The sequence below is a fragment of the Protopterus annectens genome, chromosome 2.part2 (genome assembly GCF_019279795.1).
Source record: "Protopterus annectens isolate FY-2018-M chromosome 2.part2, PAN1.0, whole genome shotgun sequence".
Lineage (NCBI taxonomy): Eukaryota > Metazoa > Chordata > Ceratodontiformes > Protopteridae > Protopterus > Protopterus annectens.
Window position 1 is genome coordinate 193,074,766 of NC_056730.1, and position 25,663 is coordinate 193,100,428.

The window sequence follows — 25,663 nt, forward strand, 5'->3', positions numbered from 1 at the left end:
CTAGGCTATCTGCCTTAGGGCATTTATAAGCCTAGCCAGAGTATGTTTGGCTTTCGCCACCCATTTTAAATTAATTTTGCTATGCCCTTTTTCGAGGTTAGTATACTGTGCCTCTGTCTAACAGTGACACAGAAGTGATACCCGGGGTAAACCTATGATCTCCCATCCACTCATCAAGACTCCTCTTGAAGAGAGTCAATGAGGGACTCTGCCTATCCTGGACTGGGATTTTATTCCAGAGTGAAGGGAGCCTCTGGGTTATGAATCTGTCCCTCCAGCATGTCCTATTTATTTCAGTGCTGAGGTTCAAGTCTCGAGTGTGTAGCTCGATGGGATTTGGATTTTTTGAGGTGCAGCATGTCCCTTAATTCCGGGTTGGACATGGCCTTATACGTCAGGCACAGGCCACCTCTGAGCAGGCGGTATGCCACTGAGTAGAGCTGGAGTTTCTTTAACCGGGCAGCATATGGCATCTGTTTGAGCCCTTTGATCCTCTTGGTGAGGTACTTTTGGGGTCTTTCCAGTTGCTGCAGGTGTTTGGTAAGGTACATCCCAAAAGGGGCATTGTACTCGATTATGGGCCTGATGAGGGATGAGTAAAGAGGCACGATGACCTCCCTAATCTAGATGTGAATCCCTTCATGATTAGGTGGGCTATATAAAATGTTTTTCTAACCACTTTGGCCACGTGGTTGTCAAATGAGAGATTGCTATCAACTTGGCTCCCCAGGTCCCTAATTACTTCTTCTGTACTTAATGGATTACCACCTATGTGGTAATTTGTGGGCACTTTGTTTTTGCCAAAGGGATGACTATACACTTTTGGCATTTAGCTTGAGGCCATGGCTCTGGCACCAGTTGTCTGTTTCTATGAGGCCCTTTTGGAGGATGCTTGTGTCGGCTGGAGAGTCGATTATGGTGCCCAGTTTGCAGTCATCTGCGAACTTGGTCAGCCACAGTCCTTCTGTGTTGGCCTGTACCTCCGAGAAATATATACCAAACAAGAGAGGTCCCAGGACTGAGCCTTGTGGGACGCCACTTGTAACTGGTTTGGAGTCTGACATGGCTCCAGCAATTCTAACCATGTGGGTTCTGTCCTTGAGCCAGTTTGCAACCCATCTAGTGACATAGGGGTTTATATTTAAGCTGGTGAGCTTATCTATAATGCCCGAGTGGGGTATTGTATCAAGGCTTTGCGAGGTCCAGATAGGCTGTGTGGACCACCTTCCCTTCGTCAATGGCCTTGGTGACTGTTTCAAAGAAGTCAACCAGGTTTAAGAGGCAGGATCTGCCCTTAACAAAGCCGAACTGGGTAGGATCCAGTGTCTGTAGGTCCCCAATATCTTTATTTATGAGGTCCATGATGATCCTTTCCATAGCTTTGCAGACCAAGCTAGTCAGGCTTATGGGGCGATAGTTTCCAGGGTCCGTTGAGGCACCACCTTTGTGGAGAGGGACCACTGTTGCTGTACGCCACTCTTTGGGTACATATCCTGTAGTAAGGCTGAGATTGAACAGTAGTTTTATGTTTGGGTTTAGCTCTTCTGGGAGTTCATGTAGGACGCAGCCTGGGACACCGTCTGGTCCCATTGATGCTGTGTTTTTTGCTTTGGAGAGGGCGGCTCCCACCTGAGCATCTGAGATGTCAGGGGGGCAGCACTCTGCTGGGATAGATATTTGCCCTTTTGGTGGGGGGGGAGAAGTTTGCACTGAACCTGTCAGCTAGGATGTTGGCAATGTCTGTGGGATCAGTGTATTTTTTGTCATTTTGGACTAATTCTGAGCATATCTGGGAATTCCCACCCAGGTTCCTAACATAACTAAAGAAAGCCTTGTGATTATCCTTAGTGTCCTGTGCAATTTTTCTCTCGAAGCTGGCCTTTGACGATTTTATGAGTGCCCTTAGTTTTTTGCTAATACTGATCAGAGATGCCTTCCCTTTTTGGGATTTTGCTCTATCATGTAGTAGCTTCCTCCTTCTATTGTATAGTTTGTTTATGGCTGGGGTCCACCAGACAGGTCGTCTGCCTTTGGAGGATTGGGTCTTGGTTTTATTTGTGAATTGCATGATCCATGCATTCCTGAAGGTGTTCATAGAATGCATTTATAAAGGATTCTGCGGTCTGGGCCGTATTTTCCACAGGCCCGGGGGCTTTGAAGAATTCCACCTCGGTTTTGAGGAGTGTGAAATTTGCTTTAGAGAAGTTTTTCACTGTGGTTTTCTGGGCAGGGGGTGGGGTCGGGATGTGAATATCCAGTGAGATTAGTTTATGGTCTGATCTTACCAGTGAGTGATACACTTCTGGTCTGGAGCATAGAGTCCCCATGTTGGTGATGATCAGGTCCAGTATGTTTTCCCCTCTTGTGGGAGTGGTAACAAGTTGTTCCATAGCATTTGAGTTTATGAATTCTAGGAACCTTTGGGCAAGGGTGTTGGAGCTAGAGTAATGCTCCCAATCTATGGTTGGGTAGTTGAAGTCGCCCAATATAATGGTGTTCGGAGTGACCTTCATATTTTCCAGTGTTCTCAGGAAGGCCGAGTGGGGTTCCTGGGTTTGGGAGGGTGGTCTGTAGCAGGCTATAAACTGGAAGGCAGTTTTACCCACTGTTAGTTGCACATGGATAGTCTCTGATGCTTCGTGCTTTGCCACCAACCTGGAGGTGTGGTTATCTTTGATGAATATCGATACTCCCCCTCCTTTTGTGGTTCAGTCCAAGTTTTGGGGCCGAAAAGCATGGTATGAGGTATAACCTGGTAGTGCTGGGGTGCTCTCAGGAGTCCTGAACCAGGTTTCTGTTACTGCACAGATATCGATGTTCTCCATGCTAAGGAGAGTTTCGAGTGCATCTTGAGGTTTAGACTTGTGGCGTTGAGTAGCATTACTCTTAGTTTCTTATCCCTTGTGATACCTATGGAGGTGGGTTTGTCTTTTGAGCCTTGCCTAAAAAAGGCACTATGGGGGTAGCAAGAGCCTTTGCCAATATCTGAAAGCCCAGGGGTGACAGGTGCAAGCCATCCCTAGCAAAGCATCGTGGCTTGTCGTACATATCATCCCAAGCTGACAGGCATTGGATCCCCTTTGAATGACACCAATACTTAAGCCAATTGTTGAAATTGATCATCTTGTCTTCATATTGTGGCATCATTCTTGGTGAGGGTAAGATGCTACTCAAGATCAGGGTCATACCAGCCTGGGCTACATGCTCAGAGAGCTCCTCTATGTCTCTTTTCATGTAGTCCAGGGAGGTACTTCTCAGGTCATTCACACCAGCATGGACAATGACTGAGTCATATTTGTACTTGCCTTGGAGTGACCTGAGTGCTTGTGTTATGTGGCGGATCCTAGCGCCAGACAGGCTGCTCACCGTGACCTTCTCCTTGTTCAGCCTGGTGAGCGGGACGTCAGTGTGCCTGACGATAGAGTCACCTATTACAAGTGTATCAGGTGTGTTGTTTAGCCTTAAGGGCTGTGACTGTTCGGCACACTGGCTTTGTGAGATATGTGTTGCACGTGTTTTGTTTTGGGGTAGCGGTTGCTTGGGTGTCTGCTTTGGAGGTCTCTGCTGCTTAGGCAGATCTTTATTTAGAGCCTCCGAGTATATTTTTGTGTGATTATGTGTTTGGTTTGCTGTCGTGGAAGGTCTATGTGAGACTGGAATTGTAGTGAGTCTGGTTTCCTTCTCCTCCTGACTGGTTATGCCAGTACTGAGTTGAGAGAGCTTAGCCTCCAGTTTGGCTATATGGTTGCATCTCTCACATGTTTTGGAATTTGTTGGGAGGAGGAGAGGGTTGTCTGTGTACATGAGGCAGTTGTAACATTGCCTCAAGATTCCCATATTCACCAGCTGGACCGGAGAGGAGATTGACAACTGACCTTTGGACATGCTAGAATAATATTGGGAATTCCTTTATAATTGAAAACAAGGGCCAATGGGGAGCGAGGGTGTAGTGCTTTTAATTTTTAGTGCTGACTTATAATTGCTTTAGAGAGCAAGTGCCAGGTAACAAGTGCAATGTGTTACAGGTAACTTAAATGCAAAAACGACAAACAGTAACTTTCTTTCAAGTGAAGCAAGGAAATAAGTACAGTAAGCAATGCAGATATCACTAGGGATCCACAGAAGCACTGAGAAGCTGCGTTTTAGGTGGAATTAGCATTCCAGGGAAATAACAAGCATACAAACAAAGCTAGATTCAGCAGGCCTGGATCTAGTCTATGCTACAACAAACAAGGTATACCAATTTCAGTAAGATACAGTTCAAATATTCAGGCACTATAAACCTTTAACCAGAAATTCCCAGCTCAGAAGGGCAGAGTCCAGCCTCTCCTCCCACAAGAGTGCAGACCATGAACCTTCTTAATGTAAAATAACTGGCCTGAAGCCCAAGTGCTTAAACCAGAGCTAATACACTTTAAGAATAACAGACACTGAGCTCTCAATCAGCAGTTCCCAACTTAGAAGGATGAAAGCTACCTGTCCTGCCACCACAGTGCATGCCCCAAACCTTCCTAATGTAGAACAACTGGTCTGAAGCCCAAGTGCTTAATCCAAAAGACTTAGAATGATAGCTACACTGTAACCAAGTTACTACCAAGCAGTAATAAATACAACTGAATACTTTAAATAATGCCTGGATTAGTGCTCAAGTTATACAAACAAAGCTAGATTCAGCAGGCCTGGATCTAGTCTATGCTACAGCAAACAAGGTGTATCAATTTCAGTAAGAAGAAATTCAGATATGCATGCACTATAAGCCTTCAATCAGAAATTCCCAGCTCAGAAGGGCAGAGTCCAGCCTTTCCTCCCACAAGAGTGCAGACCACAAACCCTCTTAATGTAAAATAACTGGCCTGAAAGCCCAAGTGCTTAAACCAGAATTAATATACTTTTAGAATAACAGACACTGAGCCCTCAATCAGCAGTTCCCAACCTGTTCTGCCACTACAGTGCAGACCACAAACCCTCTCAATGTAAAACAACTGGTCTGAAGCCCAAGTGTTTAAACTAAAAGGCTTAGAATGAGTTACACCAAGCAGTAATAAATACAATTGAGAACTTTTAAGATGACGCAAAAGCAAAATAAAGTAGGAAGAAACAAGTACAGTAAAAGCAGAAGAATTTTTTTTTTTTTTTTTTTTTAGAAAAGTAGCAAAAACAGTAGTAAATACAATTCTCATGCAGTGCAAGCTGGCACACTTGAATATGTAGCAATATTAGTCCACACACAGTTTGAAAAAATGTAATTAAATTAAAAAGGACTAAAAGCAAGTGCAGAAAGGCTTTATTAGGTAGAATGCGGTAAAGAGATGTCCTGGGGGAGTGTCTTAGATCAAATCTACAGTGGGGCGGGCACTGCAAAAGCCACCAAATTTAAACTACAACCAAGAATAGGGAGGGTGGGGGAACAGTTTCAACACAGATGTAAGGAATGTGCAACTTATAAAAATATATATACTGTTTTCTATATATTTGCAGAGCAGTAAGACACAGATATCAAGCAGACAATTTAGCTCTATAATACAGAATAACACAGAAAATATACTCAGCTCTATAAACTTGAAGATAGTTCTGTAAGGCTGTCTCTCAAACTAAGGTTCCAGTTTGAATACAGGTTATTAATTAAAAGGAGACACAGCACTAGCTAAATTATATCAGCTGAAAGACAAGGCAGGAAATGAGGGGGTGGGGGAACAGTTTCAACACAGATGTAAGGAATGTGCAAATTACAAAAAATATATATACTGTTTTCTATATATTTGCAGAGCAGTAAGACACAGATATCAAGCAGACAATTTAGCTCTATAATACAGAATAACACAGAAAATATACTCAGCTCTATACACTTGAAGATAGTTCTGTAAGGCTGTCTCTCAAACTAAGGCTCCAGTTTGAATACAGGTTGTTAATTAAAAGGAGACACAGCACTAGCTAAATTATATGAGCTGAAAGACAAGGCAGTAAATGAGGGAGGGGTGGGGGAACAGTTTCAACACAGATGTAAGGAATGTGAAAATTATAAAAAAATATATATACTGTTTTCTATATATTTGCAGAGCAGTAAGACACAGATATCAAGCAGACAATTTAGCTCTATAATACAGAATAACACAGAAAATATACTCAGCTCTATAAACTTGAAGATAGTTCTGTAAGGCTGTCTCTTAAACTAAGGTTCCAGTTTGAATACAGGTTGTTAATTAAAAGAAGACACAGCACTAGCTAAATTATATCAGCTGAAAAACAAGGCAGGAAATGAGGGGGGGGGGAAACAGTTTCAACACAGATGTAAGGAATGTGCAAATTATAAAAAATATATATACTGTTTTCTATATATTTGCAGAGCAGTAAGACACAGATATCAAGCAGACAATTTAGCTCTATAATACAGAATAACACAGAAAATATACTCAGCTCTATAAACTTGAAGATAGTTCTGTAAGGCTGTCTCTCAAACTAAGGTTCCAGTTTGAATACAGGTTGTTAATTAAAAGGAGACACAGCACTAGCTAAATTATATCAGCTGAAAGACAAGGCAGGAAATGAGGGGGTGGGGAAACAGTTTCAACACAGATGTAAGGAATGTGCAAATTATAAAATATATATATACTGTTTTCTATATATTTGCAGAGCAGTAAGACACAGATAGCAAGCAGACAATTTAGCTCTATAATACAGAATGACACAGAAAATATACTCAGCTCTATAAACTTGAAGATAGTTCTGTAAGGCTGTCTCTCAAACTAAGGTTCCAGTTTGAATACAGGTTGTTAATTAAAAGGAGACACAGTACTAGCTAAATTATATCAGCTGAAAAACAAGGCAGGAAATGAGGGGGTGGGGTAACAGTTTCAACACAGATGTAAGGAATGTGCAAATTATAAAAAATATATATACTGTTTTCTATATATTTGCAGAGCAGTAAGACACAGATATCAAACAGACAATTTAGCTCTATAATACAGAATAACACAGAAAATATACTCAGCTCTATAAACTTGAAGATAGTTCTGTAAGGCTGTCTCTCAAACTAAGGTTCCAGTTTGAATACAGGTTGTTAATTAAAAGGAGACACAGCACTAGCTAAATTATATCAGCTGAAAGACAAGGCAGGAAATGAGGGGTGGGGGAACAGTTTCAACACAGATGTAAGGAATGTGCAAATTATAAAAATATATATATACTGTTTTCTATATATTTGCAGAGCAGTAAGACACAGATATCAAGCAGACAATTTAGCTCTATAATACAGAATGACACAGAAAATATACTCAGCTCTATAAACTTGAAGATAGTTCTGTAAGGCTGTCTCTCAAACTAAGGTTCCAGTTTGAATACAGGTTGTTAATTTAAAGGAGACACAGCACTAGCTAAATTATATCAGCTGAAAGACAAGGCAGGAAATGAGGGGGGGTGGGGAAACAGTTTCAACACAGATGTAAGGAATGTGCAAATTATAAAAAAATATATATACTGTTTTCTATATATTTGCAGAGCAGTAAGACACAGATATCAAGCAGACAATTCAGCTCTATAATACAGAATAACACAGAAAATATACTCAGCTCTATAAACTTGAACAGACAAATGTAAAAGCAGCACTTAGCTGCTGCTGGCAACCACTACGACCAATCACTGTGGCAAGACTTTTTATAGATTCTAGAATGGCAGCAATGGCCATTTTGGAATACTAGAGAGAGAGAGATTGGTTTTAATGAGCAGTCAAAATGTCTTGAAAAGGCTTATAAAATGTAAGATGCACATTATTCAGACTAGTTTTAAGAGTAATAATTGTCTTTACCCAATATCAACACATACCAAACAAGTTGTCAGAGTGATATTCAGCAAGCATTGCAATAAATTGTCTCATTGATATCCATTTAGAATATATAAATCCCAGGGTTATTCAGAGTATTAACCATAGCTGCAGTATGAGTTATGATAAAGTTGGATTAATTTTGAAACTATGTACCCTTTTTTGATGGTTTGTTTTCAGTTTGTTCCATGAATACCTGCCCATATATATACCTGTCCAAAAAATAAATAAATAAATAAAACTAGAGAGCTGTCCTAACTTGTGCTTCCTTCTTCTGCTTCTGAAAACCATTACATTTATTTACATTTTTCATGCTCTACCAAATAAAGACATATAGTTGTCATTCAATTATAAACAGTAGTTAATAATGACTGATTTTGCTCAAGGTTATGGAAAATCTAACATTATTAAATTACAGTTTCTAGATCCTAATTTCACATTATTGCAATTATTTCTAAAGAGTTTGTTGTCTTCCACCCAACTTTTCAGTTTAGCCTCTCATTCAGCCTGAGCATGCTCCAAAAACTCCAAATGGTCTTAATTTTCTTGCTGAGTTATGTATTGAAACTCTGTCTTTCCTTTGAACCTTCATTTTAATATACTCTTTCTATTTCCAGTATGGGACAATCATACCAGAAATTCCTAGATTCTTTACACTTTCTACAGAATGGCTTGTAATTTATTGCAGCATGTCTCTTCTCCATACCTTGTTCTCACTTTTTTTTATTTCAGTCTTGTACTAAATGACTATTAATGCAAAAATAGCATGCTTTACCTTGTCTCTAATAAATATCAAATCCCATTTTGCCAGTCACAATAACAGTGTTACCATATGTTTAATATCCCCACTATTAATATCTGTTGTTACCAACAGGTGGCAGGTACTCTGCTGCATAGAAAATCCAGCTGTTCAAAAGCACATTACATCTCCATTGCATTTTCGAGGCGATGAAATGATGATCTCTTGTAAATATTGATGGCAAGGTATAGCTAAATGAAACAACAATGCAGCTCAGCACAGTGGTACAGGGTAGGCAGCATTGCAGAGAAATGAATAGCAGTGATAGTCATTTAGCCTCTGATGACCTAAAATGTCTACATCAATCTCTTTTCAGTAACAGTAATTTAAATCTACAGAACTGGTCATATGTTAAAAGTGTGCTCAAAGCATTTACTTTGCACTCATTGCTAATCAGCATAGCGGAGCAGCAGTTGGATGTTGCTGCCTCATAGGGCTTGGGTTATTATAATTACACTTCTGGATGCATTTATGGGAGAACTACAAAATGAAACTGCATGTTTTACCAACTTTCATATAATTGTCATGCATATTTGCATTAATATATATCCAAGGGTGTTGAATGAGTTCTTGAATAATTTCTGCCGAGGGAATTTCCTTTGTTAAATGTCATTCATTGTGTCTAATAAATTACACTGCAGACATTAGAAAAGGTAAACCAGGCACATCACCATTCATACACACACTCTTTATTCACTCCTTTACCGTTTGCTCTCTCATACACCCAAGCAGGCACTTTGCCATTCATACACACACTCTGCATTCACTCCTTTACCATTCGCTCTCTCTCATACACCCAAGCAGGCACTTCACCATTCATATGCACACTCTGCTTTCACTCCTTTACCGTTTTCTCTCTCATACATCCAAGCAGGCACTTCACCATTCACACACACACTCTGCATTCACTCCTTTACCGTTTGCTCTCTCATACACCCAAGCAGGCACTTCATCATTCATACACACACTCTGCATTCACTCCTTTACCATTTGCTCTTTCATATACCCAAGCAGGCACTTTACCATTCATACACATACTCTGCATTCACTCCTTTACCATTTGCTCTCTCATACACTCATGCAGGCACTTCACCATTCATACACAAACTCTGCATTTATTCCTTTACAGTTCGCTCTCTCATACACACACACATAGGTTCATAGGTTCATAGGTTGATACTAGGCTATCAGCCCTAGGGCCTATACAAGCCTAGCCATAACAATTCCCTGGCTATTTCTTCCCACACTATTTACTTCCCTGGACCCCTGTCTAGCAGGGCGACTGACGTGATCCCCGGGGTGAATTTCCTTTCTCCCATCCAATCGTCAAGGTTCCTTTTGAAGAGGACCAAAGAGGCACTCTGCTTGACATGTATGGGCAATCTATTCCAGAGTCTGGGGAGTCTCTGGGTCAGGAACCTATCCCTCCAGCATGTTTTGTTTATTGTGATGACAAGGTTTAGATCCCTGGAGCGTGTGGCTCTGAGGGATTGGGATTTCTTTAATTGTAGGATGTCCAACAGCTCTGGGTTTGACATGGCCTTGTATGTTAAGCAAAGATTGCCTCTGAGTAGACGATATGCAACAGAGTATAGCTGGAGTTTTTTAAGGTGGTCAGCATAGGGCATCTGCTTTAGGCCTGTGATTCTTTTAGTGAGGTATTTCTGTGGCCTTTCCAGTTGTTGCAGATGTCTTGAGAGGTACATACCAAACGGGGCATTGTATTCTATAATGGGTCTAATGAGGGATGAGTACAGTGGAACAACGACCTCCTTTTTTCTGGATGAAAAGCCCTTAGTGATGAGGTGTGCCACATAGAAGGATTTCCTGACTGTTGTGGCAATGTGGTTATCGAAGGTGAGACCACTGTCCACCTGTGTCCCTAAGTCTCTTATCAAACTTTCGGTGTTTAGTGTACTGCCACCTATATGGTAATTCACAGATACATGTTTTTTCCCAAAGGGGATAACTATACATTTCTTGGCATTGAGCTTGAGCCCATGGCTCTGGCACCAAGCATCTCTTTCTGTAAGGCCCTTTTAGGTTCATAGGTTCATAGGTTCATACTAGGCTATCTGCCCTAGGGCATTTAAAAGCCTAGCCAGAGTGTGTGTGGCTTTCACCACCCCTTAGGATGAGAATACTATACCCATTAGTTTGCTGTGCCTCTGTCCAGCAGTGATACAGAGATGATTCCCGGGGTAAACCTACGATCTCCCATCCACTCGTCAAGATTTCTGTTGAACAGAGTCAGTGAGGGGTTCTGCCTCACATGGACTGGGATTCTGTTCCATAGTGTAGGGAGTCTCTGGGTGATGAATCTGTCCTTCCAGCACGTCCTTTTTATATCCGTGTTGAGGTTTAAGTCTCTTGCTCTCGTGGCTCTGGTGGATTTGGATTTTATGAGGTGGAGCATGTCCATTAATTCCGGGTTGGACATGGCCTTGTATGTCAGGCACAGATCACCTCTGAGCAGACGGTATGCGACTGAATAGAGCTGGAGTTTCTTCAGTCGGGCATCTTATGACATTTGTTTGAGCCCCTTTATCCTTTTGGTGAGGAACTTTTGGGGTCTTTCCAACTGCTGCAGGTGTCGGGTAAGGTACATTCCGAATGGGGCGTTGTACTCAATCATTGGTCTGATAAGTGAAGAGTACAGGGGTACAATGACCTCTCCTGATCCGGATGTGAATCCCTTCATGATCAGGTGGGCAATGTAGAAGGTCTTCCTAACCACTTTGGCAATGTGAGTGTCAAAAGAGAGGTTACTGTCAACTTGGGTCCCCAGGTCCCTGATAACTTTTTCCGTGTTTAATGGATTGCCACCTATGTGGTAATTAGGGGTTACCTTGTTTTTCCCAAAGGGTATGACTATACATTTTTTGGCATTTAGCTTAAGGCCATGGCTCTGGCACCAGTTATCCATTTCTATGAGACCTTTCTGGAGGATGTCTGTGTCTGATGGAGTGTCAATTATGGTGCCCAGTTTGCAGTCATCTGCAAATTTTGTCAGCCACAATCCCCCTATGTTTGCCTGCACTTCAGAAAAATAAATGCCGAACAAGACGGGGCCCAGGTCTGAGCCCTGTGGGACACCGCTCGTGACAGGCTTAGAGTCTGACATGGCACCAGCAACTCTAACCCTGTGTGTTCTGTCCTTGAGCCAGTTTGCAACCCATCTTGTGACATATGGGTTTACATCTAAGCTGGTGAGCTTTTCTATGATGCCCGAGTGGGGTATTGTGTCGAACGCTTTTGCTAGGTCAAGGTAGGCTGTGTGAACTGCCTTACCCTCATCAATGGCCTTAGTGACTGTTTCGAAAAAGTCGACCAAGTTCAAGAGGCAGGATCTGCCCTTGACAAAGCCAAATTGGGTAGGATCCAGTGTCTGTAGGTCCCCAATGTCTTTATTTATGAGTTCCATTATGACCTCTCCATAGCTTTGCAGACAAGGCTCGTCAAGCTTATGGGGCGGTAATTTCCAGGGTCCATAGAAGCACCGCCTTTGTGGAGTGGGACCACAGTTGCCGTACGCCATTCTTTGGGTATGTATCCTGTAGTAAGGCTAAGATTAAACAGCAGCCTTATGTGTGGGATTAGTTCCTCATTGAGTTCGTGTAGCACACAGCTGGGGACACCGTCCGGTCCCATTGATGCTGTGTTTTTTGCTTTAGAGAGCAGCTCTCACCTGGGCATCTGAGATGTTTGGGAGGCTAGACTCTGGTGGGATAGATATTTCTCCTATTGGGGGAGGGAGGGAGAAATTTGCACTGAACCTGTCTGCCAGTATGTTGGCAATGTCTGTGGGTTCAGTGATTTTTTTATCATTTTGGACTAATTCTGAGCATATCTGGGAGTTTCCACCCAGGTTTCTAACATAGCTAAAGAAGGCTTTATGATTGTCTTTTGTGTCATTAGCGATTTTTCTCTCAAAGTTGGCCTTGGATGATTTTATGAGTGATCGTAGTTTTTTGCTAGTATTGATCAGAGATGCCTTCCCATTTAGGGATTTTGCTCTGTCATGTAGTAGCTTTCTCCTCTTGTTGTAGAGTTTGTTTATGGCTGGATTCCACCAGACCGGGTTCCTGCCTTTGGTGGAAAGGGTCTTGATTTTATTAGGGATTGCTTGATCCATACATTCCTGGAGGTGCTCGTAGAAGGCATTTGTAAGGGTTTCAGCAGCGTGGGTTTTGGTTTCCACTGGCTCGGGGGCCTTGAAGGATACCACTCCAGTCTTAAGAAGTGTGAAGTTTGCTTTTGAGAAGTTCTTCACTGTGGTCTTTTGCTGGGGTGGGCGGGATGTGGATCTCCAGTGAGATTAATTTATGGTCTGATCTCACCAATGAGGGATATACTTCCGGTGTGGAGCATTTTGTCCCCATGTTTGTGATGATCAGGTCTAGTATATTTTCTCCTCTCGTGGGAATGGTGACTAGTTGTTCCATAGCATTTGAGTTTATGAACTCAAGGAACCTTTGGGCTAGGGTGTTGGGGCTTGAGTAATGTTCCCAGTCTATGTTTGGGTAGTTGAAGTCACCCAATGTGATGGTGTTTGGAGAGACATTCATACTCTCCAGTGTCTTCAGGAAGGCTGTGTGAGTTTCCTGAGTTTGAGAAGGTGGTCTGTACCATGTTACAAACTGTAGGGCAGTTTTACCTATGGTTAATTGCACCTGGATGGTCTCCGATGCTTCGTGCGTTGCCACTAACCTGGAGGTGTGGGTATCCTTTATGAATATGGATACTCCCCCTCCTTTTGTGGTTCGGTCCGGATTTTGGGGCCGGAACGCATGATATGAGGTATAACCTGATAGTGCTGGGGTGCTCTCAGGAGCCTTGAACCAGGTTTCAGTCACAGCACAGACATCGATGTTCTCCATACTGAGGAGGGCTTGAGGCGTGCATCTTGAGGTTTAGACTTCTGGCATTGAGCAGTATTACCCTTAGTTTTTCTCCATTTTTGTTTTCTAGGGCGGTAGGTTTATCATTTGAGCCTTGCCCAAAAAAGGCACTATGGGAGTGGCAAGAGCCTTTGCCAATATCCGGAAGCCCAGGGGTGACAGGTGCAAGCCGTCCCTTGTGAAGCAGCGTGGCTTGTCAAGCATGTCATCCCAGGCAGACAGACATTGGATCCCCTTAGAATGACACCAGTAATTAAGCCAATTATTAAAGCTGATCATTTTGTCTCTGTATTGTGGCATCATTCTTGGTGAGGGTAGGATACTGATCAGGGTCAGGGTCATACCGGCCTGGGCTACATAATCTGAGAGCTCCTCTATGTCTCTTTTCATGTAGTCCAGGGAGGTACGTCTCACGTCGTTCACACCGGCATGGACAATGACTGAGTCATACTTGTACTTGCTGTGGAGTGACCTGAGTGCTTGTGTTATGTGGCGGATTCTAGTGCCTGACAGGCAGCTTACTGTGATCTTTTCCTTGTTCAGTCTGGTGAGTGGGACGTCAGTGTGTCTGACTATGGAGTCACCTATAACAAGTGTGTCTGGCATTGTGTTTGGCCTTAAGGGCTGTGACTGTTTAGCACACTGACTTTGAGAATTATGTGTTGCATGTCTTATGTCTTGAGGTGGCAGTTGCTGGGTGTCTGCTTTGGAGGCATCTGTAGTTTTGGTAGATTTTTGATCAGTGCCTCCGAGTATGTCTTTGTGTGTTTATGTGTTTGTTTTGCAGTTGTGATAGTCCTATGTGAAACTGGGTTTGAAACTTTTGTAGAGTATCCACATCATTTGGGGATTCAATAATGGCTCCCAGTTTGCAGTTATCTGCAAACTTTGTTATCCAGAGTCCCTTAGTGTTGGCCTGCCAAACAAGAGTGGTCCCAGGGCTGAACCCTGAGGTACTCCACTTGTCACTTGTCTTGAGCTGGATTTGGAGTCGGCTACTTTTACAGTGTGGGTTCTATCAGTAAGCCAGTTAGCAACCCATTGGGTGACGTAGGGATTAATGCCCAGCTTAGTAAGTTTATCTATGATTCCAGAGTGGGGGATGGTGTCACAGGCCTTGGCAAGGTCTAGATAGGTAGTGTGGACCACCTTACCCTTGTCCATGGCTCTGGAGACTGATTCGAAGAAGTCAATCAAGTTCAGGAGACAAGATCGGCCCTTCACGAACACAAACTGGGTGGGGTCCAGTGTTTGAAGGTTGCCAATGTCTTTGTTTATAAGTTTCATGATAATACGCTCCATGGACTTGCAGATAAGGCTTGTCAGACTGATGGGACAGTAGTTTCTGGGATCCAAGGTGGATCCCCCTTGGGGAGTGGGATAACTGTAGCTGTGCACCACTCAGTGGGCATGAAACCTGAGGTGAGGCTATGATTAAACATGACACTTAGGTAAGGTGCCAATTCATATTGTAGTTCATGTAGTACACAGCCTTGGATGTCATCTGGTCCCATGGATGCTGTATTCTTAGCTTTGGAGAGTGCGTTTTTTACCTGTGTGGCCGTTATTACCAGAATTTGGCAATCTTCCAGTATTGAGATGGGCCATTTAGGGGGTGAGAGGGGGGTGAAGTTGGCACTGAATAGATCTGCCAGGGTATTGGCAATATCCTTGGGATCAGTATATTTAATGCCATTCTGTTTTAGCTCAGAGCAGATCTGAGCATTGCCATTTAGATTCTTGACATAATTATAGAATGCCTTGTTGTTGTCTTTGGAATCTTTGGCAATTTTATTTTCGTAACTAGCTTTGGAGGATTTTATGAGGGATCTCAGTTTCTTACTGAGGCTGGTAAGGAAGTTTTTTGCATCCTGGGATTTTCCTTTTTATGCAACAGTTTCTTCCTTTTGTTGTAAAGTTTGTTTATGGCAGAGGACCACCAGATTGGCTTCTTTTTTTTGGATGAGAGCATCTTGGTTCTATTTGGGATGGCATGATTTATGCATGAGTGGATGTGCTCGTACAGTGCCTTAGTGTAGGATTCAGCAGTTGAACTTTCAGCTCCCGTCTGCATGGGTGTCATGAAGTTTGTCACTTCTGACTTGAGTAGCATGATGTTGGCTTTGGAGAAGTTTTTAATGGAGGTTTCCTTACTGGGGGGTGGGGGTGGGATGTGGATGTTAAGGGTGATTAGCTTATGGTCAGACGTGACTAACGAGGGGGTGACTATAGGTGTGGAGCATCGATTTCCCATGTTGGTAATGACCAGGTCTAGGATATTGGAGCCCCTGGTGGGACTATGGATTAGTTGATCTAGGGCATTGGAATTTATATATTCCAAGAACCGTTGGGCAAAGGTGTTGGTACATGAGTAACTTTCCCAGTTGATGGCAGGGTAGTTAAAATCACCCAGTATTAGGGTGTTTGGTTCTATCTTAATATTTTCCAGTATGTTTAGAAAGGTGTAGTGAGAGTCTTGGAGTATGGTGGGGGATCTGTAGCAAACTACAATTTGGATTGCAGTCTTACCTAGTGTTAGTTGCACACGCAGGCACTTCACCATTCATACACACACTGCATTCATTCCTTTACAGTTCGCTCTCTCAAACACACATGCAGGCACTTCACCATTCATACACACACTCTGCATTCACTCCTTTACCATTTGCTCTCTCATACACCCAAGCAAGCACATCACCATTCATACATTCATACACACACTCTGCATTCATTCCTTTACATTTTGCTCTCTCATACACACACACACACGCAGGCACTTTACCATTCATACACACACTGCATTCATTCCTTTACAGTTCACTCTCTCATACACACACACAGGCACTTCTACATTCATACACACACTCTGCATGCACCCCTTTACAGTTCGCTATGTCATACAGATATGCAGGCACTTCTACATACATTCACGCACACTTCATTCTCTCCGCATGCAGATAGTTTGCAAAATATTATTTAAAACTATACTCAGGGCTGGTAGCAGCAGGTTGGGTAGATGGAGAGATGGATTTATTTTTAGGAGAAGTAAATATCCCAGTTCTAGACCCAGAGCAGTCATAACCATTGTGGAAAGAGATAATAAAGGAGGAAATAGAAGAAAGGACACAGAGTATGCCAAGAGGAAAATCCCCAGGAACAGATGGTCTACCAGTAGGCCTTTGGAAATGGATAGGAGAGCCTTTTTACATAGGGTTAAAACATTTTTTCAGTGAGGTTCTGATGACTGAACAAGTCACATTTTTGTGGAAAGTAACAATAGAAATGCACAAAAAGGGTAAAGATCCAGCACTTTCTTCCTCCTATCCTCTGATTTACACCACAACGGCAAAGTTTTTTGGCCATACTGGCTCAATGGCTAGCTAACATTATCTGATATTGAACAGAAGAGGATCAAAAGGGCTTTGTGGGAGGAAGCTTACCTTACCACAGGCCAATTCAATTCAGCAATTTTTGTCACCAGCAGAAGAAAAACAATGAGACAGTCAAAGCAAAAACCACCAAACAGGTGTCTCCAATTGTGGTCGATAAATAGAGGGATTCAGCAGCAGGTAGAATCTGCAAATCTCAGAAAAATGAAAGGAAATACCTGCTGCTGGACCCTCTATTTATTTGGGGAAAACAAAAGAAATTTAGATTTGGGGTGGAGGTGTTATGCAAGTGGCGGCTTGGATTGCAATAATCTGATTGGCTGCCACCACTTGCATAATCAAATGCTTTACAAGCTGATTTTCTTAAAAAATGTCAATGTGTGCAGCATGTAAAAACACACTGAACTGTAGGTATATGATGTAAAAAACAAGTTAGACTACAATTTAAGTATGTTTTACATACTGCTTACATTAAAAATCTACATTGCAGTTTGTCACGTCAGTGGAAGGTACTCGGTGGTAACTGCTTGCAATTCCTATCATCTCAAAGCGCACTCGGGTGTAAGCACAAAGGTGCTGTGAGACGATACTTGGGGTTAATGAATTAAGAAGTGGGTTTTGAGAAGTTTTTTAAGTTGGGAAGTAGAGGTGGTAGAAGGTAAGTGATTTTGGAGTGAGTTCCAGGTTCTGGCAATAGAGCAAGCAAAGAGAGATTTGTCAGCATCATTTTTATGTTTAATGACATTTATGTGGTTCTGATTACTAGATCTTAAGGTTCTGATGGTGGTATAGGGGTGGATTATATGCTAAAGGGCTGGGGTTTTATCAGGATGGTAGTAGAGCTTGTGAGCTATTGAGAGTTGGTTGAGTAGGAGGAGTTGAGGTAACTTAAGCCAGTTAAGTTGCTTGAGGGCTAGACAGTGATGGGATCTATGAGACGCATCAGTAGCAAACTTGGCAATCTTGTTGTAACAAGATTCCATTTTAGTTAGTTCAGTGTGGTGAAGGTTAGTTAAGATAGCGGAGGCATAAAGAAGGATGGATAAGAGATAGGTTCTTGCAATAGTGGCTTTGGTATGTTTAGTGATGAACTGTCTGTTCCTGTAAAGGAGCCTAAGCTTTTTTGTTAAATTTCTTGATTGTTTGGGCTATGTGTATGTTGAATTTCAGATTATTGTCAGTTTCTACACCTAATAGTTTTGTGGGCTAAAGAGAATGAGTTTGTTTTTTTTGGGATTAAGAATAAGTTTGATGTTAGTGAACCATGTTTCTAATAAGGTAAAGTTATTTTGGGTTATGGTTCTTAGCTCATTTAAGGTGGGGGCGGCACATATAATAGTGGTGGTGTCATCTGTGTATTGCACTATTGAGGCAGAGTGTGATGATGAGGCTATCTGGTTAGTAAATAGGGTCTGCTCTTCAAATTTTCCCTTAGAACTAGCCATTTTTTTTAGTTTTAGCACTCAAATCTATTTCTTTGAGCTCAGCACTTGTTGAACTCGTTGTAAGCACTAAATAAGCTACAAATTACTACAGCACTCAACTTTCTTCACTTGTCTAGAGGAAAACAGTTTTTAGTACTTAATAAATAAGCACCTATCCAGACATGTCTAAGGGTCAGCTCCCAGTGTTTTCTCCTGTCTACCTGATGAATCTGGGCATCTTGGGGGGAATGCAGCAATTGCCTCATGTACATAGACAACCATCTCCTCCTGCCATCCAGCAATACATACAACCTGTGAGAGATGCGCTTATATAGCCAAACTGGAAGCAAAGCTCTCTTCACCCAAGACTGGACTAGACAGTCAAAAGGAGAAGGGAAACACTTGCACCACACCACACTCATCACATAGTCTCTCAAAACCTACACCACCAAAACAGACACATAGAAACACAAAACACACACCTGCATTCATGGAGGCTCTCAATAAAAATCTGCTCAAGCAACAGAGACCTCCAAAGCAGAAATGAAAGCAACCTCCACCCCCCCCCAACACAAACCAAATGACACATAGCCCACAAACTCAGTGTGACACTCAACCACAGCCCATAAGGCATAACAACATACCCAACACTCTAGTCATAGGTGACTCTATAGTCAGGCACACTGATGTTCCACTCACCAGGCTAAACAAGTAGAAAGTTAGTGTCAGCTGCCTATCAGGTGCCAGGATCCGCCACATAATGCACGCACTCAGGTCACTCCACAACAAGTGCAAATATGACTCTGTCATTGTCTATGTTGGTGTGAATGACCTGAGACGTACCTCCGTGGACTACATGAAAAGAGACATGGAGGACCTCTCTGATTTTGTAGTCCAGGCAGTTATGTCCCAAGCCCTGAGTAGCATCCTGCCCTCACCCAGAATGATACCACAGTACAAGGACAAAATGATTGACTTCAACAATTGGCTAAGCTTCTGGTGTCATTCTAAGGGGATCCAGTATCTGTCTGCCTGGGATGACATGATCAACAGACCACAATGCTTTGCCAGAGGTGGCCTGCACCTGTCACCCTTGGGATTCCAGATATTGGCTAAGGCTCTTGCCACCCCTATAGTGCCTTTTTTAGGCAAGGTTCAAATGACAAATTTACCACCGTAACAGGTACAAGCAAGCAAAATCTGAGGGTAATGCTACTCAGTGCTAGAAGTCTAAACCTTAAAATGCATTCACTCGAGGAACTCCTTAAAATGGAGAACATTGACATGTATGCAGCAACAGAGACCTGGTTCAAGGCTCCAGAGAGCATCCCTGCATTACCAGGCTATAACTCATACCACACCTTTCGGCCACCTAATCTGGATCGAAACACTATAGGTGGAGGGGTGTCCATATTCATTAAGGATATCCACACCTCCAGGCTAGTTGCTCAGCATAATGCATCCGAGATTATCCAAGTGCAACTAACTCTGGGCAAGACCTCAATCCAAATTGTAACTTGCTAAAGATCCCCCACCATGACCCAGGATTCCCACTCCTCATTTCTTGATACACTAGAAAATATCAGGGTACAACCCAACACCCTCATAATAGGCGATTTCAACTACCCCACCATTAACTGGGAAAACTACTCATGTACCAACTCTTTTGCTCAATGTTTTTTGGAATTCATAAATTCCAATGCCTTGGATCAACTTATCCACACCCCTACCGGAGCAGCAATATCCTAGACCTGGTTATTGCCAACATGGGTGAACTGTGTTCCACACCAGAGGTCAATTCCTTGTTGGTCAGATTCAGCCACAAGCTAATTACCCTAGACATCCACATTCCGCCCCCACCCCCCATTAGGGAAACCACTGTAAAAAATTTCTCCAAAGCCAACTTCATGCTTCTTAAGATAGAAGTGGCAAACTTCATGACACCCATGCAGATGGACAATAGAGGTACGACTGCTGATTTCTACACAAATGCACTTTATAAGCCCTTACACGAGTGCATGGATCATGCTATCTCTAACAGAACCAAGATGCTATCCTCCAAAAAAAGGAAGCCAATCTGGTGGTCCCCTGCTATAAACAAACTCTACAACAGAAGAAAGAAACTGTTGTAAAAAAGAGTAAAATCCCATGATTGGAGGAACTACCTGGTCAGCCTCAGTAAGAACCTGAGATCCCTTATAAAATCCTCCAAAGCTAGTTACAAAAACAAAATTGCCACTGATTCTAAAGACAACCACAAAGCATTCTATAGCTATGTCAAGAATCTCAATGGCAACACTGAGATCTACTCTGAGGTGCAGCACAATGGCACTAAATATACAGAACCAACTGATATTGCCAACATCCTGGCAGATAGGTTCAGTTCTAACTTTTCCCCTCTCTCACCCCCTAAAAGGCCCATTCCTATACCGGAAGAATGCAAAGTTCCTGTAATCATGGCTGCACAGGTAAAAAACACACTCTCCAAAGCCAAGAACACAGCATCCATGGGACCTGACAACATCCCAGGCTGTGTTCTACAGGAACTACAAAATGAACTGGCATCCCACCTAAGCACCATGTTCAATCATAGCCTGACCTCAGGCTTTGTGCCCACTGAATGGCACACAGCAATGTTTATCCCACTCCACAAAGGGGGAGCCACCATGGACCCTGGGAACTACCACCCCATTAGCCTAACAAGCCTGGTCTGCAAGGTCATGGAACATATCATCATGGAACTTATAAACAAAGACATTGGTAATCTCCAAACTCTGGACCCCACACAGTTCGGGTTTGTAAAAGGCAGATCATGTCTCGTAAACCTGATAAACTTCTTTGAAGCAGTCACCAAAGCGGTAGATGAGGGTAAGGTGGTTCACACAGCCTATCTAGATCTTGCCAAGGCTTTTGACACCATCCCCCACTCTGGAATTATAGCTAAACTCACTAAACTAGGTATAAATCCCTATGTCACAAAATGGGTTGCCAACTGGCTCACTGACAAAACCCACACTGTGAAAGTAGCAGACTCCAAATCCGACTTCAGACCAGTGTCAAGTGGAGTACCACAGGATTCAGTCCTGGGTCCTCTCCTATTTGGTATCTACTTTTCTGAAGTACAGGCTAACACAGAAGGTCTTTGGCTAATGGAGTTCACAGATGACTGCAATCTAGGAGCCATAATCGAAACTCCTAATGATGTGAACATTCTACAAAAGGGCCTCACGGAGACAGATGCCTGGTGTCAAAACCATGGCCTCAAGCTAAATGCCAAAAAGTTCATTGTCATCCCCTTTGGTAAAAACTCTGTACCCATGAGCTACCACATAGGTGGTAGTCTACTTAACACCGAAAGGGTGATAAGAGACCTTGGGACACAGGTGGACAGTAGTCTCTCCTTTGATAATCACATCGCCACAGTAGTCAGGAAATCCTTCTAAATGGCACACATCATCAATAAAGGTTTCTCATCTAGGAAAAAAGAGGTAATTGTTCCCCTCTACTCATCACTCATTAGACCCATTATAGAGTACAATGCCGCTTTTGGTATGTACCTCACAAGACATCTACAACAACTGAAAAGGTCACAGAAATACCTCACAAAGAGGATTACTGGCCTCAAACAGATGCCTTACGCAGACTGTCTCAAAAAACTCCAGCTTTACTCCGTTGCATATTGCCTACTCTGAGGTGACCTCTGCTTAACATACAAAGCTATGTCAAACCCAGAGCTGTTGGACATGCTCCACTTAAAGAAATCCCAATCCCTCCGAGCTACACGCTCTAGGGACCTAAGCCTTGTCATCACAATAAACAGAACATGCTGGAGGGATAGATTTCTGTCCCAGAGGCTTCCCATACTCTGGAACAAACTACCTATCTATATCAAACAAAGCTCCTCTTTAGCACTCTTCAAGAAAAATCTTGATGAATGGATAGGAAATAGGAAATTCACCCCAGGGATCACCTCTGTGACTCTGCTTGACAGGGGCACAGGAAAATAATTTTCTTGGGTGGCAAAAGCCAGGGTACCTTTTTGGCTAAGCTTATATAGGCCCTAGAGCCAATAGCCTAGTACCTACTTATGAACCTATGAAATAGTGAAAATAGCAAGGGACCGAGGATGGACACCTATAGCTACTGGTAATGGGGGGGTGGGGAGCAATTGGTCTTGCCATAGAACTGCCTGCTGATGGCCTGATAAGTTGTTATTGAACCATGATTTGGTGGAGGAGCTTATGTTAAGGGTAGCTAGAGTTTCTAGGAGCATGCTATGGTTAACCATATCAAAGGCTTTGGATAAGTCTAAAAATATGGAGGATACAAATAGTCTGCTGTTTCTATGGTGACTGACAATGTTAGTAAATGAAAGTAATGCTGTGGTGGTGCTATGGGAAGGTCTGAAGTCATGCTGGGATTTGGATAATAGGTCATTGTTTAGGAGGTACTGCATTAGTTGGGAATGAACTACTCTCTCTAATATTTTTGATAAAGGTGATATAATTGCAACAGGGCAGTAGTTGGTAAGCTCAAAGGAGTTACCCCTTTTGTGCAATGGTATAATATGTGATATTTTCCAGGAGTGAGGTACTTTACATTCTATTAATGACCTATTTTTGAGAATGGACACGGGATAGGCTATGGCTTCTGCTGTTATCTGTAGGAAATCTGCCGGCAGATTGTCAGCTGCCAGTGTGGTTGGTTTAAGTTTTTTGAGGAGTTTAGCAATTGTATTAGTGGGGACTGGGTGCAGAGAAAAACTGGAGGAGTTTTTTGTACTGAAATGGGTAGGGGTCTCTGTTGGTATGGGGCTACTAGTTGTGTTTTGTGTGCTGGCTAGGGCTTGGACTGTTTTAGTAAAGTATTTGTTAAATTGGGTGGGGATGATGTCATGGTTGTTTGGTAATACAGGGGAAGGAGTGGATGACTTTACTGGGTACAGTAAACTATTTATTGTGGCCCAGACTTTTTGAGGGTTGTGAGGGTATTTTTCCTGCATGGCTTTATGGTAGTTAGTTATGTCAAGTTTTATTAGTTTTTTGGCTTTGTTGCAGAGTTCAAGATAATTCTGTTTCAGGGTAGTGGTTTTGTGTTTGTGAAATTGTACCTAAGCTTTGTCTCTTTCTTTCATTATAGTTATAGTATCTTTTGTTAGCCATGGGGCATAGTTAGTTTTGATTCTTATGGTTCTGGGGGGTTCATGACAGTTTAAGATTTTTAGGAAGGTTGAGTTAAAGTACTGCACGGCTTCATCTAGAGATAGTTGTTTTAGGGGAGTCCAGTTACAGCATTTTAGTGAATTGATTAAGTCATTAGCTCTAAAGGTCTTTTTGTTACGTACTACTCTGAGGATGGGTTGTTTATTCTGGTGAGTTCGGTTCCTAATTAAGTAGGTTGCTTGACGGTCACTCAGGCTGTCAGGAAGACAGCCCGATTGTTGAGCCAGAGTGGGGTCTGATAGAATCCAGTCTGAGATGGACTGGCATTTGGAGGTTTTGTCAATTCTTGTGGGGGTAGATATAATTTCGGTAAACCCATGGAGGTTAATGTAGGTAGATGGATTTTGGCTGGAACAGTCAGACCAGTCAGTATTAAAGTCACCTAATATTATGGTTTCTTGTGGAAGAGAGGATGACAACCAGTTAAGTAGGTTTTCCAGTATGGTAGTGTTATTGCCTGGTGGGACATATCCACCTGCAATAATTATTTGTTTGTTGGGGTTAAGTTTTAATTTGGCTAGAATTAGTTGTACATCTTTGACTTTTTGAGAATTACACTCAAATTGTTTAATAGTGAGGTGGTTTTGGAATAGTATTGTTATGACACCTCCCTTTTTTCCTGATCTATCTCTATCTATAATATTGTAGCCAGGGGCAGTAATTTCATTATCGTGATGTTTAGGTTTAAGCCAAGTTTCCATTAATACAACGATATCTTGTTTGCATAGAGCTAGTAGTGCACGAAGTTCCTGTGTTTTGTTAAATTTGTCCAGTGAATGTGAATGCTGTCAAAATCTTGTGGATTTTTTGAACACAGGCAAGAGGAGCTGGGGAAGTATTTATCCAGTTTCTGGTCTCTGAATGCTGTCAACATGGTCTTCAGTGCAGATTTAAAAGTGCCCTCCAAACCATATTTTTGTGGATGGCACAGTTTATTTTTAACTTCTTTAGCCTGCTGCACTTCCTAGTCAGCATGTCTGACATGAAGTTAGCATGTTTGCCTAGCAGTATATCCCAGGGAAAACCCATATTGCTGAAAATGTATAACAGAGCTTGTGCCCCTTTTCTGCCTCTATACTGGACAAATGCAGCAATTCAATGCATCTAGTAGCAAAATAAACTTGAGAACTCTTTGATAAACAATTCTGTAAGTGCCATATAATTGCACTTTTCACCATTGTTGTGTCACGGTGGTGTGAATATATATAAATTGTAAGTGTGGGGATCTCACTCCATATGGTGCTTGCAGGGAGCTTGCCCCTGCAAAAATGTTTTTGTAATCATGGTGCTTGCAGGGAGCTTGCCCCTGCAAAAATGTTTTTGTCATCATTCAATGTGTTATTCAGAAATTTAGATTTAATGAACCAGTACTGACAAAATTATTCATTGGTAAGTCAACATTAATCTGTAGGATAGTGCCCTGCCAAATTATAACTCTTACTTGTGGTACTTGTAGTACCAAGAAGTCCCCCTATTTAACAAAACCATGTAAAACAGTTTGAATACAATGCAATGGCACCAAAACCTTAGCTTTGGTAGATGCATTTCCAACATCTGATAATGTATACATCGTGCAGTACCCTTTCATATATTTTGCAATGGCTGGTCAATAACAGTTTTGGATGATCCTCCTTTCCATATGATGTATGCCCAAATGGACTTAAAAGAAATATCATGATGGTAGAAACTTGAGAGTACTAGTTGCATTAATTCTTCCACTGGCCTTCCTTGGAAGTTCACTCTCTTTACAGTAACAACTTGGCCCAGTATTCCAACCTCACTGCCCTTGAAAATCTGAATCTTCCTTGCCAGTGTTAGTAGCACACTTGATAGCATACTTGCATTAGATGCAGATGGATATTGGTTCTACTACCACATCATGTAGATGGTTACTGATATTGTGTTGTACTTTATGAAGGGGGTGGAGGGGTGCTGAATTCCTGAGTGATTCCTCTTTGGATGTGTTGCCTAATAACTATGAACCTTTTATTGCTTCATTGCCTTCTTCTGTTTTTGTATATTGGGATTTATTTTCTTTACACAGTGTTTTACTTGTATTCTGTTGTTAATTGCATATTCACATTAGGAAAGAGACCACAGCTGTATGTATTG